Below are 17,472 nucleotides of genomic sequence, written 5' to 3' on the forward strand. Positions count from 1 at the left end.
CTTGTTGTGAGCATCAAATAAGACAGTGAACAAGAAAGAGCTAGTCCAGAAGACTCTCAGCACACCACTGTCCCTGGCAATTACCTCCGGGGCCAGGAGTGAGACTGGGAGGGTGTGGGGAGTTGGGCACTTTAACACTTTATCCTTTGGACCAGAGCTTCTCAAACATTACCACGCAGTTGCCTCACCTGGGGAATCTCATGAAAATTAAAATGCTTTCTATATTCATAGTGCTTGGATATTTTACAGTAAGAAAGTATTCATATAATCTTTGAGTTTTAAGAAAAGGTATACCAATCTTAGCTGTCATTGTTATTCATTAATTATTAAGACTATGAATAAATTTAGCATCAGATCCAGTGAGAAGTTGAGGGCACAGACCTGGGTTGGAATTCCAGCTCCAGTGCCCACTAGCTGGGTGAACTTACTCTGTGCCTGTTTCCTCATCTGTAAAATGGGGACAACAGCGCCCCCCAGCTTTTATGGTTATTGTGAGGTTTAAAATGAGAGAATATGAGAATATGCATAAGCACTCAGCAAAGCCAAGCAGCAGTTACTTTGAATTTGGTCCCTGGGGTGTCCTGAAAGTCCCCTTTCACCATGGAAGGGAGAAGAGACCAGGGGTGTGGCTGTGTCCTTCCCCTGCCTGCCCCAGCGTCCCCTCAGCTGCTGTCCTCTGCAGGAAAGTGCAGGTCTGGGGCCAGGACATTTGAAACAGAACAATGTGAAAACAGATCCTGTCCCCTCCTGGCTGGTCCTCCTTGAGTGGAGGACCAGTGGCACAGCACACCCTCTAGTTTTAATTCTGAGAGCTCAGCTCTGCTCCCTGTGCCTGGGCAGGCAAAAGTCTCCTGGCCCTCCTCCTTCTTCACCAAAGGAGTCATCAGGCCCACCTTGTACACTGGGGACAACAGATACAGGGCCCAGGGCCTAATAGTTTTGTAAGACTCATGGAAATGTCTGAGGCCTGAAAAAGAGTGCATTGCTTCCGAAGTTCAGAAAAAAACCAAAAAAAAAACTATGGTATTGAAACCAACAATCCATTTCAAATGCAATATTAAAAATCATGTATATATATATAAAATCATAGATAATGTGATACTTTTACAATGATTCATGATGGGGTGGAGGAGACTTGCAAAAATCATTCCTAAAGTCTAATAAGGTCTTTTTTTAAATTAATTTATTTATTTTTGACTGCATTGGGTCTTCGTTGCTGCACACAGGCTTTCTCTAGTTGCGGTGAGTGGGGGCTACTCTTCGTTGCATTGTGCAGGTTTCTCATTGCAGTGGCTTCTCTTGTTGCAGAGAATGGGCTCTAGGCTCACAGGCTCAGTAGTTGTGACTTGCTGGCTCTAGAATCCCCATGGTTTTATGCAAAGCAGGGATGACCACTATCTGATTTGGTGTCTCAAAAGTCTGCACTCCAGGAAGAGACTCGGATTCTGAAAAATCTTACAGGTGCTGTGGAATTCTTTTTAAATTTAATTCCATTTTTAGATTATAGACGTATACATTCCCGAAAGTTTGTAGAAAAGAGAAAAAGAAAATAGTACCTATAAAACCCACCATCCCAAGAGGACCCATCAAAGGGCATGACGGATAAAGTGGCTGAGTACAAACTTGGTCTTGCCACTTCCCAGCTGTGGGACCTTGGGCGGGTGTTGTGTCCCCTCTGAGTCTCATTTTCCTCATCTGCAAAATGGATATAATGGTAATAGTACCTACTTTACAGGGACTATAAAAATCAAAGGAGGTCTTTTCATTTCATTTTTCAAATAGGTTTAAAAAGGACAACATATGTCAAGCACCAAGCACAAGCATGGCATATCATAAGTGCTCAGAAAATAAATGTTAGCACTTCTTGGCTATTTTCCTTACTGTTGTTTGTGTGATTTTATTTATTTTATTTATTTATTTATTTATTTATTTGGTTGCACTGGGTCTTAGTTGTGGCTCATTGGCTCCTTAGTTGCAAAATGTGGTCTCCTTAGTTGTGGCACACAGGCTCCTTAGTTGTGGCATGTGAATTCTTAGTTGCGGCATGTGAACTCTTAGTTGTGGCATGTGGGGTCTAGTTCCCTGACCAGGTATCGAACCTGGGCCCCCTGAATTGGGAGCGCGGAGGCTTATCTACTGTGCCACCAGGGAAGTCCCTCTTTGTGTGTTTTTATATAACATTATTTTATAAACAGATTGAAGATGTACAGCCGGGGTTCATGTCCAGACTCAGACACTTACCTAGATGTGTGACCTTGAGTGAGTTATTTAACTTCTCTAAGGCTCAGTTTCCTTGCTGATAATCCCTACTTCACAAGGCTGTTGGGAGGATATCATGTAAAAATTTTAGCAGTGCCTGCCACATAGTAAGTACTTAATAAATGTTACTTAATATTTTCAATTTATGGTATTATCTTGAAACTTTTCTGTCTGGTGGTTTTACCATAATCTATTCAGCTATTCTATTGCTGTTAGCATTTTCCATTATTATAAACAACACTGCAATAAACATCTTAGTGCTCTGGTTGCAGGGGAGATTCTTTTTAACCACTAAGACCCTGGGCTTGGGAAGGGGGTGCCTGCTGGCATTTGGATTTCTAAGAAAACATATTTAAAAGTGAAACAGTGAGGGGGTGGAGATACTTTCAATCATTCCTAAGTCTCCAGCCAGACTGGCAGGGCCCTGAGTCCCCCAGAGGGGAACAGGGTCTCTGTGTCCACGTAGATGGAGGACGGCCGCTCTTGACCTTCTCCCAAGCAGTCACCCTCCCAGGGAATGACACATCCTCTCAGGGCATGTCCCAAATCAAACCGCCCTCCCCTCCTCCCACATCTTAGCAAATGACAACCTCGTCCTTCCAGCTGCTGATACAAAAACCTTGGAGTCACCTCTGAGTCTTCCTTCTCTCACACCCTCCGTCAGCAAGTCTTTTTTTATTATTATTTTATTTATTTTTGGTTGCGTTGGTTCTTCGTTGCTACACACAAGCTTTCTCTAGTTGTGGCGAGTGGGGGCTACTCTTTGTTGCGGTGCCCGGGCTTCTCATGTTGCAGAGCACAGGCTCAAGGCACGCGGGCTTCAGTAGTTGTGGCACTTGGGCTCAGTAGCTGTGGCTCGTAGGTGCTAGAGCGCAGGCTCAGTAGTTGTGGCTCACGGGCTTAGTTGCTCCATGGCATGTGGGATCTTCCTGGACCGGGGCTCGAACCCGTGTCCCCGGCATTGGCAGGTGGATTCTTAACCACTGCGCCACCAGGGAAGTCCTGTCAGCAAGTCTTGTCCTGAGTCAGACCATCTCCCAGCAACCCTCCTCTCCCTGGATGATGGCAGTAGCCTCGTCACTGGTTTTGCTCTTTCGCCTTTACCAGGATGAGCAGTCATCCCAGTTTGCCCAGGACTGAGGGACTGCCAAGGCCGCCCAACTTTAAGTGCTAAAACCAGGAAAGTCTCAGGCAAACTGAGATCACTTGCTCACCCTACCTTTACCCCATCACAGGCGCTTCTCCGTACAATAGCCCAAGGGTCCTTTTAAACTCACACGAGTCAGATCACACCACAGCTCTGTCCCAAACCCTCTAAGGATGTCCCATTTCACTCTGAGTTCTTAAAATTGTCTATAGGTTTGTACATGAGCTGCCACCAGCCCCGCCCCCACCTCCGTAACCCCTGACACCCCTCCCCACACCCTCCCCATCCTCTCTGCTCCAGCCAGCTGGCCTCAGGCTCTCTCTCACACACATCGCCTGTGCGTCCCGCTCAGGGCCTGTGCGCTTTCCATCCTATCCTGATGGAATGTTCTTCTCCTGGACGTCCACATGGTTCTCTCCTTTGCTGCCTTAAATCTCTGATCAAATGTCACTTTATTCGACAGCTCTTCTCTGGCTATCCCTTAAGTATCTCCCCCTGCCATCCCCTCCACTCCTTTATTCTGCTTTATTATTCTCCATAACACTTGTTATTTCCTGGAATATGTATTTCTTTGTTCATGTGTCTTTCAGAGGTTTCTCCGGAGGTGAAGGAATGCTTCACCAGGTCTGGGACTTTTGTTTATTTCTGCCACGTCCCTGGTTCCTAGAATAGTGCATGACATATTTTTTGGTTTAAAATCATTCTTTTATTGCCAGGACATTCTTTTTCTTGTGTCTTCATTTATTGTTGTTGTTTGTTTGCTTTTTTGTTTTGTTTTCTTTTTTAATAACTATAAATTCAAGCTTAGGAAAGCTTGTCTTTTTCTTGAAAAACAACAAATTTTTTGTGTTTTTTTTAAAATTTATTATTTATTTATTTATTTATTGGCTGTGTCAGGTCTTAGTTGAGGCATGCAGGATCTTTGGTTGCGGCATGCAGGCTTCTCTCTAGTTGTGGCGTGCAGTTTTTTTTTTCTCTAGTTGTGGCAGGCAGGCTCCAGGGCACATGGGCTCTGTAGTTTGCGGCACGCGGGCTTCTGTAGTTAAGGCGCGGGAGTTCAATAGTTGTGGCGCACGGGTTTAGTTGCCCTGCAGCATGTGGGGTCTTAGTTCCCTGACCAGGGATCAAACCTGCATTCCCTGCATTGGAAGGTGGATTCTTTACCACTGGACCACCAGGGAAGTCCCAAACAATGACGTTTTTATATCATTTGCTAACCTGATCTCGTTATTTTTTGTTTTTAACATCTTTATTGGCATATAATTGCTTTACAATGTTGTGTTAGTTGCTGCTCTATAACAAAGTGAATCAGCTATATGTGTACATATATCTCCATACCCCCTCCCTCTTGTGTCTCCCTCCCACCCTCCCTATCCCACCCCACTAGGTGGTCACAAAGCACAGAGCTGATCTCCCTGTGCTATGCAGCTGCTTCCCACTAGCTATCTATTTTACATTTGGTAGTGTATATATGTCCATGCCACTCTGTCACTTCATCCCAGCTTACCTTCCCCCCCCCCCATGTCCACAAGTCCATTCTCTACATCTGCGTCCTTATTCCTGTCCTGCTCCTAGGTTCTTCAGAACCTTTTCTTTTTCTTTTAGATTCCATATATATGTGTTAGCATATGGTATTTGTTTTTCTCCTTCTGACTTACTTCACTCTGTATGATAGTCTCTAGGTCCATCCACCTCACCACAAATAACTCAATTTTGTTTCTTTTCATGGCTGAGTAATATTCCATTGTATATATGTGCCACATCTTCTTTATCCATTCATCTGTCAATGGATTCTTAGGTTGCTTCCACATCCTGGCTATTGTAAGTAGTGCTGCAATGAATATTGTGGTACCTGTCTCTCTCTCTCTCTCTTTTTTTTTTTTTTTTGCAGTATGCGGGCCTCTCACTATTGTGGCCTCTCCCTTTGTGGAGCACAGGCTCTGGACACGCAGGCCCAGCAGCCATGGCCCACGGGCCCAGCCGCTCTGCGGCACGTGGGATTCTCCCGGATCGGGGCATCCCCTGCATCGGTAGGCGGACCCCCAACCACTGCGCCACCAGGGAAGTCCCAATCTCTTTTTGAATTATGGTTTTCTCAGGATATATGCCCAGTAGTGGGATTGCTGGGTCATATGGTAGTTCTATTTTTAGTTTTTTGAGGAACCTCCATACTGTTCTCCATAGTGGCTGTCTTAATTTACATTCCCACCAACAATGCAAGAGGGTTCCCTTTTCTCCACACCTTCTCCAGCACTTGTTGTTTTTAGATTTTTTGATGATGCCCATTCTGATCAGTGTGAGTTGATACGTCATTGTGGTTTTGACTTGCATTTCTCTAATGATTAGTGATGTTGAGCAGCTTTTCATGTGCCTCTTGGCCATCTGTATATCTTCTTTGGAGAAATGTCTATTTAGGTCTTCTGCCCATTTCTGGATTGGGTTGTTTGTTCTTTGAATATTGAGCTGCATGAGCTGCTTGTATATTTTGGAGATTAATCCTTAGTCAGTTTCTTTGTTTGCAAACATTTTCTCCCATTCTGAGGGTTGTCTTTTCGGCTTGTTTATGGTTTCCTATGCTGTGCAAAAGCTTTGAAGTTTCATTAGGTCCCATTTGTTTATTTTTATTTACATTTCTCAAGGAGGGGGGTCAAAAAGGATCTTGCTGTGGTTTATATCATAGAGTGTTCTGCCTATGTTTTCCTCTAAGAGTTTTATAGTGTCTGACCTTACATTTAGGTCTTTAATCCATTTTCAGTTTATTTTTGTGTATGGTGTTAGGGAGTGTTCTAATTTCACTTTTACATAAAGCAGTCCACTTTTCCCAGCACCACTTATTGAAGAGGCTGTCTTTTCTCCATCGTATATTCTTGCCTCTTTTGTCAAAGATAAGGTGACCATATGTGTGTGGGTTTATCTCTGGGCTTTCTATCCTGTTCCATTGATCTATATTTCTGTTTTTGTGCCAGTACCATACTGTCTTGATCACTGTAGCTTTGTAGTATGGTCTCAAGTCAGGGAGTCTGATTCCTCCAGCTCCGTTTTTCTTTCTCAAGATTGCTTTGGCTATTTGGGATCTTTTGTGTTTCCATACAAATTGTGAAATTTTTTGTTCTAGTTCTGTGAAAATTGCCATTGGTAGTTTGATAGTGATTGCATTGAATCTGTAAATTGCTTTGGGTAGTATAGTCATTTTCACAATGTTGATTCTTCCAGTCCAAGAACATGGTATATCTCTCCATCTGTTTGTATCATCTTTAATTTCTTTCATCAGTATCTTATAGTTTTCTGCATACAGGTCTTTTGTCTCCTTGAGTAAGTTTATTCCTAGGTATTTTATTCTTTTTGTTGCAATGGTAAATGGGAGTGTTTCCTTAATTTCTCTTTCAGATTTTTCATCATTAGTATATAGGAATGCAAGAGATTGTGCATTAATTTTGTATCCTGCTACTTTACCAAATTCATTGATTAGCTCTAATAGTTTTCTTGTAGCATATTTAGGATTCTCTATGTATAGTATCATGTCATCTGCAAATAATGACAGTTTTACTTCTTCTTTGCGGATTTGGATTCCTTTTATTTCTTTTTCTTCTCTGATTGCTGTGGCTAAAAATTCCAAACTATGTTGAATAATAGTGGTGAGAGTGGGCAACCTTGTCTTGTTCCTGATTTTAGAGAAAATGGTTTCAGTTTTTCACCATTGAGAAGGATGTTGGATGTGGGTTTGTCATATATGACCTTTATTATGTTGAGGTAAGTTCCCTCTATCCTACCTTCTGGAGGGTTTTTATCATAAATAATAGGTGTTGAATTTTGTCGAAAGCTTTTTCTGCATCTATTCAGATGATCATATGGTTTTTCTCCTTCAGTTTGTTAATATGGTTTAACACATTGATTGTTTTGCGTATAGTGAAGAATCCTTGCATCCCTGGGATAAATCCCACTTGATCATGGTGTATGATCCTTTTAATGTGTTGTTGGATTCTGTTTGCTAGTATTTTGTTGAGGATTTTTGCATCTATGTTCATCAGTGATACTGCCCTGTAGTTTTCTTTTTTGTGTGGCATCTTTGTCTGTTTTTGGTATCAGGGTGATGGTGGCCTCACAGAATGAGTTTGGGAGTGTTTCTCCCTCTGCTATATTTTGGAAGAGTTTGAGAAGGATAGGTGTTAGCTCTTCTCTAAATGTTTGATAGAACTCGCCTGTGAAGCCATCTGGTCCTGGGCTTTTGTTTGTTGGAAGATTTTTAATCACAGTTTCAATTTCAGTGCTTGTGATTGGTCTTTTAATATTTTCTATTTCTTCCTGGTTCAGTCTTGGAAGGTTGTGTTTTTCTAAGAATTTGTCCATTTCTTCCAGGTTGTCCATTTTGTTGACATATAGTTGCTTGTAGTAATCTCTCATGATCCTTTGTATTTCTGCAGTGTCAGTTGTTACTTTTCCTTTTTCATTTCTAATTCTATTGATTTGAGTCTTCTCCTTTTTTTTTCTTGATGAGTCTGGCTAACTGATTTTGTTTTAAGAGAGAGATAGGAGTTATCTTGCAAGGGTAAAGTTTATACCATGAATGATGTAGGTCAAAGTCTGGTGGTACTAAGACCTACATTGTTGCCAAAATTATAATCTGCCGGTGGCATTTGCAGAAAAGAAGCCCTTGCAAATTTCTAAACAAGAGTAAACTCTGTTAGGAAATTCTAAAGTGTTTTACAGGTCAAAAAGGAAATGAGGGGACTTCCCTGGTGGTGCAGTGGTTAAGACACTGCACTCCCAATGCAAGGGGCCTGGGGTTCGACCCCTGGTCAGAGAACTAGATCCCACATGCATGCTGCAACTAAGAGTTTGCATGCCACAACTAAGGAGCCAGCATGCTACAACTAAGGAAGCCTGAGAGCTGCAACTAAGGAGCCCACCTGCCACAACTAAGACCCAGCATAAATAAATAAATTTTTTTTAAAAAAAGGGAATGAGGTTAGTAAAATGCCTCAACAGAGTTTGAATAAAATACTAGATTTGAGAGCTACTTAACCAATAATTTTTGAATGAATTCTTGAATCTTCCTGCCGCCTTCTACCTCTACCAGCTGGCTGGCTCTTACGTACCCACACCTCTGAACAATGTCAATGTCCCTCCTGTGGCCAGTTGTCACCCCCACTTAAAATCTCAGGCTCAAACAGCACCTCCACCACCCACTAACTCTCTCACCCAGTCTCCCCAGCCTAGCTCCCTGCCTTGCTAGTTTTATCAGCATTTTCAGCTTTCTGTGAGCAGTTTCCAGCAGCCCTAGTCCCTGAGTTCATAGTACCAAACAGAGAGATCACAGGCATTCTCAGTGCCTACCTTGTCCAGCGTTGGTGACTCCCCAGTGGGCCAGGAAAATCAGCAGCTCGGGCAGCCTCATCCTGGGGGCTCGCCTCATGGGAGCCATCGGGTTCTCCCGGAGCAAGTGTTCAAGCCACAGGCTTCCCAACTAGGTGTTGGTGGCCACGTGCCAGAGCAGAATTCCTGTCCTGTCGCTGAGTGTCCCAGACACTGGAGGCCTTTGTCTCCTCTGGCTTTTCTTCCTTTTCCCGGCAGGGTGTGAGCAGGGTTTGCCCAAAGAGCTGTACCTGGCAGGACTTTGGACTCTCAAATAGGAAGCAGCACCAGTCCTGCCAGTTCCTCAAAGAATGTTGGTACAGCCAGCAACTGGATTCTCCAAGAGACTCACTCAACGCCAGTCAATGACAGGCAAATAACTACTTTTGAAGCTTTCATGTTGCCCACCCCAGCAGAACAAACATACCGTATAAAATGTCAGGCCTTTGCCATCAAAGGAACATAACTGCTTGTTGGAGATCGAGATGCTTGACCACAAATGAATCAAGACTAAGAGTCATCTGCTCATTTATGCCGGAAACCATGTCCCATGGAGATAGAGGGGACCCCAGGCCACCCTGCCCTCAAGAGGGAGAAGAAACCACTGGACTGCCGTTCATTGTGTTAGGTGGCTTGACAAGCCCAGAGGAGGGATCTAACCCTCTGAGGAAAGTGAGAGGGCTTTCTGGGAGGAGGTGACGCAGGCTTCATCTCTTCTTTCATTATGGAAATTGACAAACATAAATAAAAGTAGAGAGAATAGTGTAAGGAAACCCCAGTACCCATCCTCCAGCAACAGCAGTTATGAACTCACGGCCAATCTTACTTCTACTGTATCCCCACCCCAACCCCGATGGATTATTTTAAAGTCAAGTCCAGAGATCATATCATTTTGCCCATAAACACTTTAGTATATATCTCTAAAAGATAAGGATTCTCTTTTGCTAACCCAATGATAATACCATAGCAGATCTAAAAAAATAATAATGTTGCCAACCTGGGATCCCTGGACTCTTCAATCAACAGAAATTCATAAGAGACCACATGAGAAATTCAGGCAAGGCTTTACTGGGGCTCGTGCTGCAGCGAGGGAGGAAAACAAGAAACAGGTGCCCTTGCTTGCGCTCCAAGGAGGAGGGCTGGCTCTTTAAATGCGATGAGGGTAGGGGCGGATCAGTGGGTCGGGCTGAAGGGGTGACTTAGATGGTCTGCCCATCCCTTGGTGGTGCTGTGTGTGGGGATCATGCGTAGTACCCTGCTTTTGCTCCCAGCACCTCAGAAGTGGCAGTTGGTTTGTGGCCTTTTTGTATCTTATTCTTCATAATTGTCCCAACTGCTCATGTTCGCAGTTATTTTTAGCCCCTTATAGGTTCTTTTTCTTCTGTTGCTCAAGGAGACATTTGCCCAGGTGCAAGTGAAAGCACTCCCATAGAGGGTCCCAGGTCCCAGCCTATCTCAACAGTAATTCCTTACTACGACCAGGTAGATACTTGGTCAATGTTTAAACTTCCCTGATTGTCTCATAGTACTTTTTTTACAACTGGTTTGTTCAAATCAGGATCCAAACCAGGTCCACACATTGCATGCGGTTGATGTGTCTCTGAAGTCTCTCTTTAATGTTAGGCCTCTCTCCCTCCCCCACTTTTGCTTGTTCTTTGTCAGTGGAACCAGGTCATCTGTCCTATGAAATCTCCCACATTCTGGAGTATTGGGCTGATTGTTTCTTCGTGGTATCATTTAAGTTATTCTTCTGTCTCCCATATTTCCTATAAACTGGTAGTTAGATCTAGAGGTTTGATGACATTTAGATTTGATTTTTTTTGGCAAAATGACGTCTCATGTGGCCTTGTGCCCTTCCTGCTGCATTGCATCGCAAGGCACGTAATTGTATGCTTGTCCCACCAGCTTAATCTTAACATACAGGTATACCTCAGAGATATCGCAGGTTCAGTTTCAGACCACCACGATAAAGTGAATATCAAAGAAAGCAAGTCACGGACTTCCTTGGTGGCGCAGTGGTTAAGGATCCACCTGCCAATGCAGGGGGCACGGGTTCGAGCCCTGGTCTGGGAAGATCTCACATGCCATGGAACAACTAAGCCCATGCGCCACAACTACTGAGCCTGCGCTCTAGAGCCCTCAAGCCACAACTACTGAATCCACACTCTGCAACTACTGAAGCCCACGTGCCTAGAGCCAGTGCTCCGCAACAAGAGAAGCCACCACAATGAGAAGCCCGTGCACCGCAACGAAGGGAAGCCCCTGCTCGCCGCAACTAGAGAAAGCCCACGCGCAGCAACAAAGACCTAACGCAGCCAAAAATAAATAAATAAATTTATTAAAAAGTAAATAAATAAAAAATAAATAAACCAAGTCACATGAATTTTTTGGTTTCCCAGTGCATGTAAAAGTTATGTTTACACTATATTGCAGTCTTTTAAGTGTGCAATAGCATTATGTTTAAAAAATGTACATGCCTTAATTTAAAAATATTTTATTGCTAAAAAATGCTAACCATCATCTGAGCCTTCAGTGAGTCATAATCTCTTTGCTGGAGGAGGATCTTGCCTCCATGTTGATGGCTGCTGACTGATCAGGGTGGTGGATGCTGAAGCCTTGGGTGGCTGTGGACATTTCTTTTTATGTATTTATTTATTTATTTATTTATTGTTGGCTGTGTTGGGTCTTCGTTGCTGCATGCAGACTTTCTCTAGTTGCGGCGAGTGGGGACTACTCTTCGTTGCCCTGTGCGGACTTATTGCGGTGGCCTCTCTTGTTGCAGAGCACGGGTTCTAGGCGCACAGGCTTCAGTAGTCGTGGCACGTGGGCTCAGTAGTTGTGGCACACGGACTTAATTGCTCCGTGGCATGTGGGATCTTCCTGGACCAGGGCTCGAACCCGTGTCCCCTGCATTGGCAGGTGGATTCTTAACCACTGCGCCACCAGGGAAGTCCCTGTGGCAATTTCTTAAAATAAGACAACAATAAACTTTGTCTCATCAATTGACTCTTCCTTTCACTTGAATACTTAGAGGCCATTGTAGGGTTATTAATTGGCCCGATTTCAATATTGTTGTGTCTCAGAGAATAGGGAGGCTAAAGGAGAGGGAAAGAGATGGGGAAACAGCTGGTCAGTGGAGCAGTCAGAACACACACAACATTTATGGATTAAGTTCTCTGACTTACAGGGGCACGTTTCATGCCACCCCAAAACAATTACAATAGTAACATCATCAAAGATCACTTATTATCACAGATCACTCTAACAAATATAATGATAATGTAAATGTTTGAAATATTGTGAAAATTATCGAAATATGACACAGAGACATGAACTGACAAATGCTGTTGGACAAATAGCACCAACAGACTAGCTTGATGCAGGGCTGCCAAACACCAGTTTGTAAAAAACTCATCATCTACAAAGTTCAATAAAGTGAAGCACAAGAAAATGAAGTCTGCTTGCGTTTCTCCAAAGAAGACATACAGATAGCCAAGAGGCACATTAAAAGATGCTCAACATCACTAAGTATTAGAGAAATGCAAATCAAAACTACAATGAGGTATCACCTCACACCTGTCAGAATGGCCATCATCAAAAAGTTTACAAACAGTAAATGCTGGAGAGGGTGTGGAGAGGAGAGAATCCTCCTGCACTGTTAGTGAGAATGTAAGTTGATACGGCCACTATGGAGAACAATATGGAGGTTCCTTAAAGAACTAAGAATAGAGCTACCATATGATTCAGCAATCCACTCCTGGGTATATATCCGGAGAAAACAGTGGTTCAAAAGGATACATGTACCCCAATGTTCACTGCAGCACTGTTTACAATAGCCAAGACATGGAAGCAACCTAAAGGTTCATCAACAGAGGAATGGATAAAGATGTGGTACATATATACAATGGAATATTACTCAGCCATTAAAAAGAATGAAATAATGCCATTTGCAGCAACATGAATGGACCTGGAGATTATCATACAAAGACAGATTATCATGTGATATCACTTATATGCAGAATCTAAAAAAATGATACAGATGAACTTATTTACAAAACAGAAACACTCACAGAGTTAGAGAACGAATTTATGGTTACTAGGGGGAAAGGGCGTGGGGAGAGCTATAGATTGGGAGTTTGGGATTGACATGTACACACTACTACATTTAATATAGATAACAGACAAGAACCCATGGTATAGCACAGGAAACTCAGCTCAACATTCTGTAATAACCTAAATGGGAAGAGAATTTGAAAAAGAATGGATACTTGTATGGGTATCACTGAATCACTTTGTTGTAAAACTGTGACTAACACATCATTGTTAATCAACTATACTCCAATATAAAATAAAAATTTTCAAAACAGGAGGCCTGCCTGTACAAGTAAGAGTTAGCCAGAAGAAGGAGAAAATGGGGAAGAGGGTATTCCAGGAAGAAGAAACAACTCCTGCTAAGAGATGCTGGAACATCCCAGGGAGCTGTGTTGGGTGATATTGGGGCTTGGGGTCCTGAACTGGGGCAGCAAGCAGGAGCCAAGCCATGCTCAGTGGTTTGAGCTGAGAGCTGTGGGGAGCCATGCAAGAGTCTTAACTAGGGGAGAGACGCAACCAGATTAGCATCTTAGGAAGATGCACTGGCTCTGTGGAAGATGGTTGTTCTAGGTGACCAGCAAGGAGGCTGAGGCAGAGAAGTCCTAGAGAAAAGCAATGAGGGTCTACACGAGGGAGTGAGTAACTCGTAGTACAGTGGAATTAATAGACTGTAGCAGGGGAGTTGTTGTGTTAATTTATGTTCTCCCTGTATCTTTTTTGAAAACCTGATCTAAGCAGGTAGTAAGGATCCCCTCCCTTGGGGGAGGCTGTGGCCAGGTAGAAGGCCACAGCTTCTTGAAGACAGCCACCTCCAGATTTTGTCCTCTAGAAGGGGGAAGGGAAGAACCTATAAGAGAAGGGAGACTGGCCCAACCATTGAAGCAGAGGGAAGTTGCTGGGTTCCAAAAGTGTCAAGGTGTCCAGGAGGAAGCCGGTCTTCAGACATGAAGTCTGAGATATTCACTTGGGTTCAATATATATCCAAACTCTATTAGCTTCTAGGCCTTAGGGACACAGAGGTGAGAAAAACAAAGCCTCTGCTCTCATGGAGCTTACATTCAGCAAAAAAGAAGGACATTACACAAACTAATCAACAAGCCTCCCAGCCTGGCAAAGCCCTGGGGTCAGAGTCACAGCAGAACCTCTGGCCCCTTAGAACCGTACAAGGCTAGTCGCTGACTATATCAGCAGGATCCATGGACAACTAAAGTCTAAAGCTCCAAGAAGACACACAGATGGCTAAAGGCACATGAAAAGATGCTCAACATCACTGATTATTAGAGAAATGCAAATCTAAAGCTCAATGAGGTATCATCTCACACTGGTCAGAATGGCTATCAACAAAAAAATCTACAAATAGGGACTTCCCTGGTGGTGCAGTGGTTAAGAATCCACCTGCCAATGCAGGGGCACGGGTTCGAGCCCTGGTCTGGGAAGACCCCACATGCCGCGGAGCAACTAAGCTTGTGCACCACAACTACTGAGCCCTCGTGCTACAACTACTGAAGTCCGCGAGCCTAGAGCCCATGCTCCGCAACAAGAGAAGCCACCACAATGAGAAGCCCGCACACCACAAGGAAGAGTAGCCCCTGCTCGCTGTAACTAGAGAAAAGCCTGCACGCAGCAATGAAGACCCTACGCAATGAAGACAAAAATAAATAAATAAAAATAAAAAATAAATGCTGGAAAGGATGTGGGGAAAAGGGAACCCTCCTATACTGTTGATAGGAATGTAAATTAGTGCAGCCACTATGGAAAACAGTGTGGAGCTTTCTTAAAAAACTAAACTTAGAACTACAGTATGATCCAGCAATTCCACTCCTAGGTATATATCTGAAAAAACAAAAACTCTAATTTGAAAAGATACATGCACCCCAATGTTCATAGCAGCACTATTTACAATAGCCGAGACATGGAAGCAACCCAAGTGCCCATGAACAGACAACTGGCTTGAGAAGATGTGGTGTATATATGGACTATTACAATGGAATATTAGCCATAAAGAAGAATGAAATATTGCCATTTGCAGCAACATGGATAGACCTAGAGAATATTATGCTTAGTGAAATAAGTCAGACAGAAAAAGACAAATACTATATGATATCACTTATATGTGGAATCTAAAAAACAATACAAATGAATCTATATGCAAAACAGAAACAGACTCATAGACATAGAAAACACACTTATGGTTACCAAAGGGGGGAGGGGGAGGGAGGGACAAATTAGGAATTATGGGATTAACAGATACAAACTACTATACATAAAATAGATAAGCAACGAGGATTTACTGTTTAGCATAGAGAATTATACCCGATATCTTATAATAACTTATAATGGAATATAATCTGCAAAAAAAAAATCAAATCACTATGTGGTACTTCTGAAACTAACACAGTATTGTAAATCAACTATACTTCAATTAAAAAAAAAAAGACTAAAGCGCCATCTGTGTTCAGGCCCTGGGTCACCCCAAGGAGGAGGAGGGCATCAAAATAACCACCAAGATGAATTTTCTGCCAGTACAGAGAGAAGAGGGCTCAGGGACCAACTGCTTTTGATTTAATGAAAATAAGTCAGTGTGCTTTTCTTAGCTTATGGCCTGATTCATACCTGCTCGACAGTATCTAGGGCACATCGAGGTTAGCTTAGAAGGTAACCCGTGGGACCCGTAGGGAAGGAGGGCAGGCAAGGAGTCTAGGGCAGGCAGCTCCCTGAGGGCTGAGCAGGGAGCTGGCAATGACTAGGCTTGAAATTGGAACAAGGGGGAGACATCTGAGAGAGCCTAGCTGCTCCTTGTAAACCCCTCCGAGGGGTGCTAGAGTCTTACTCAGCTTTAGGCTGGATGCAGGGACTTCTTTTAAATACCACAGCTTTTTGGTCACTGTCACCACCACTAACCCACAAGGTAACTTTTCACGAATAGAAAAAGGTACCCCGGGAATTCCCTGGCGGTCCAGTGGTTAGGACTCCATGCTTCCATTGCAGGGGCCCCGGGTTTGATCCCTGGTCGGGGAACTGGGATCCCACAAGCTGCGCGGTGTGGCCAGAAAAGAAAGAAAAACGTACCCCAGCAGGGCTCAGAGTGGAGCCAGGGAGTATTTCAGGCCCTACTCAGCCCTCTGCCAGGAGCCGGTTACCTAAATGATAATGGCTTCTCCCTGGGTTCAGCCTGGCCTGCTGGACCTGGGTTTGCTGGAAAAGGTAAGTGAGGCAGAGAAATCCGAAGGGTTGGGACCATTCCTTCTTAAGTACAAAACAGCCGCTTTTCTTCAAATTGCCCCAAAGCACTTATTTGATTCTTGGCAACTGTCATCTCCAGAAAATACACATCACTCTTAGGAGAAAAACATGTGGTATGAAAGCTGATAAAGGCAAGCATTCTTCACGTTTTTGCTATAGCCTTTTAGTTCTATAACCTCAGTGATGCAGATAAAACAAATACCTAATGGGAATGAGGAGGTCAGTCCTTCAGTGCCCAGGACCTTTGTCCATTCCTGGCCTCCGAGCTCCTGGGAAGCTGTGGTTGGCCTGGGGTCCAAGTCCACAGAGGGCTTAGTCCAAGAAGGTCAAGAACAGTGCCAGGTGCTGGCGATACAATGATGAACAAAACTAATTTATAGTTTTGTGAGACAAATAGGCTTCAGTAAGATTCATACAGATAAACCTAAAACTATAACTGTGATGGTGCCCAGTTAGGATTCCATTCCAAGGACCTTGAACATTATCCTATAGGTCATGGGGAACCACTGAAGATTTTGGAGCAGGGAAGTGAAAAGATCATAAAATAATTAATTGAATTTTCCCTTTGCAGCTGCAGTGACTGATCCAAAAGAATGAATATCTAACGAGGAAACCTGAGGGGCCTCAAATTATACTATATAATTTGTGTCTTCTCTAAGCTGGGTTTTTTGTAATGGTTGGTCCTTAAAGGTCCCAGAGAGAAATTCTGAAGTTGGCCACAACTGACAAACTCACATGGCCAAATATGAACTGAAGAAGCCTTCTTCTGCTCTTGAGTTCCTGATCTATTTCTCATTGTGACCCAGCTTCAAAACTAGAGTCAGGGGGCTTCCCTGGTGGCACAGTGGTTGAGAGTCCGCCTGCCGATGCAGGGGACACGGGTTCGTGCCCCGGTCCAGGAAGATCCCACATGCCGCGGGGCGGCTAGGCCCGTGAGCCATGGCCGCTGAGCCTGCGCGTCCGGAGCCTGTGCTCCGCAGCGGGAGAGGCCACAACAGTGAGAGGCCCACATACTGCAAAAAAAAAAAAAACTAGAGTCAGTTCAGGGGAAGCATAGCTCTTGGCACTTAATAGGCACTAAAAATATATTTGTTGAATAAATAAATAGTGGACTAAATAAGACTGATTGGATGAATAAAAAATTAATAAATTAAAGACATTTTAAACCTTCCCCTTTCCTATGACTTCTGTTTTATCTGTCCCTCTCTTTCTCACTCCCTCTGCCTTGATTCAGGCCCACATCATTACTACCTTGGTCGCTTCTCCAGCCTCCTAACAGATCACCCTGTCTCCAGTCTTGGGCAGTCCCTCAATCTGTCTGTCAGTACTCCCTCAATCTGCCAGCAAGATCATGTAATTGCTCTGCTTCAAAACCTTCA

Source organism: Aethalodelphis obliquidens, unplaced genomic scaffold (assembly GCF_003676395.1).
Source record: "Aethalodelphis obliquidens isolate GAN/ISIS:26980383/991018 unplaced genomic scaffold, ASM367639v1 scaffold9, whole genome shotgun sequence".
NCBI classification, from domain to species: Eukaryota; Metazoa; Chordata; class Mammalia; order Artiodactyla; family Delphinidae; genus Aethalodelphis; species Aethalodelphis obliquidens.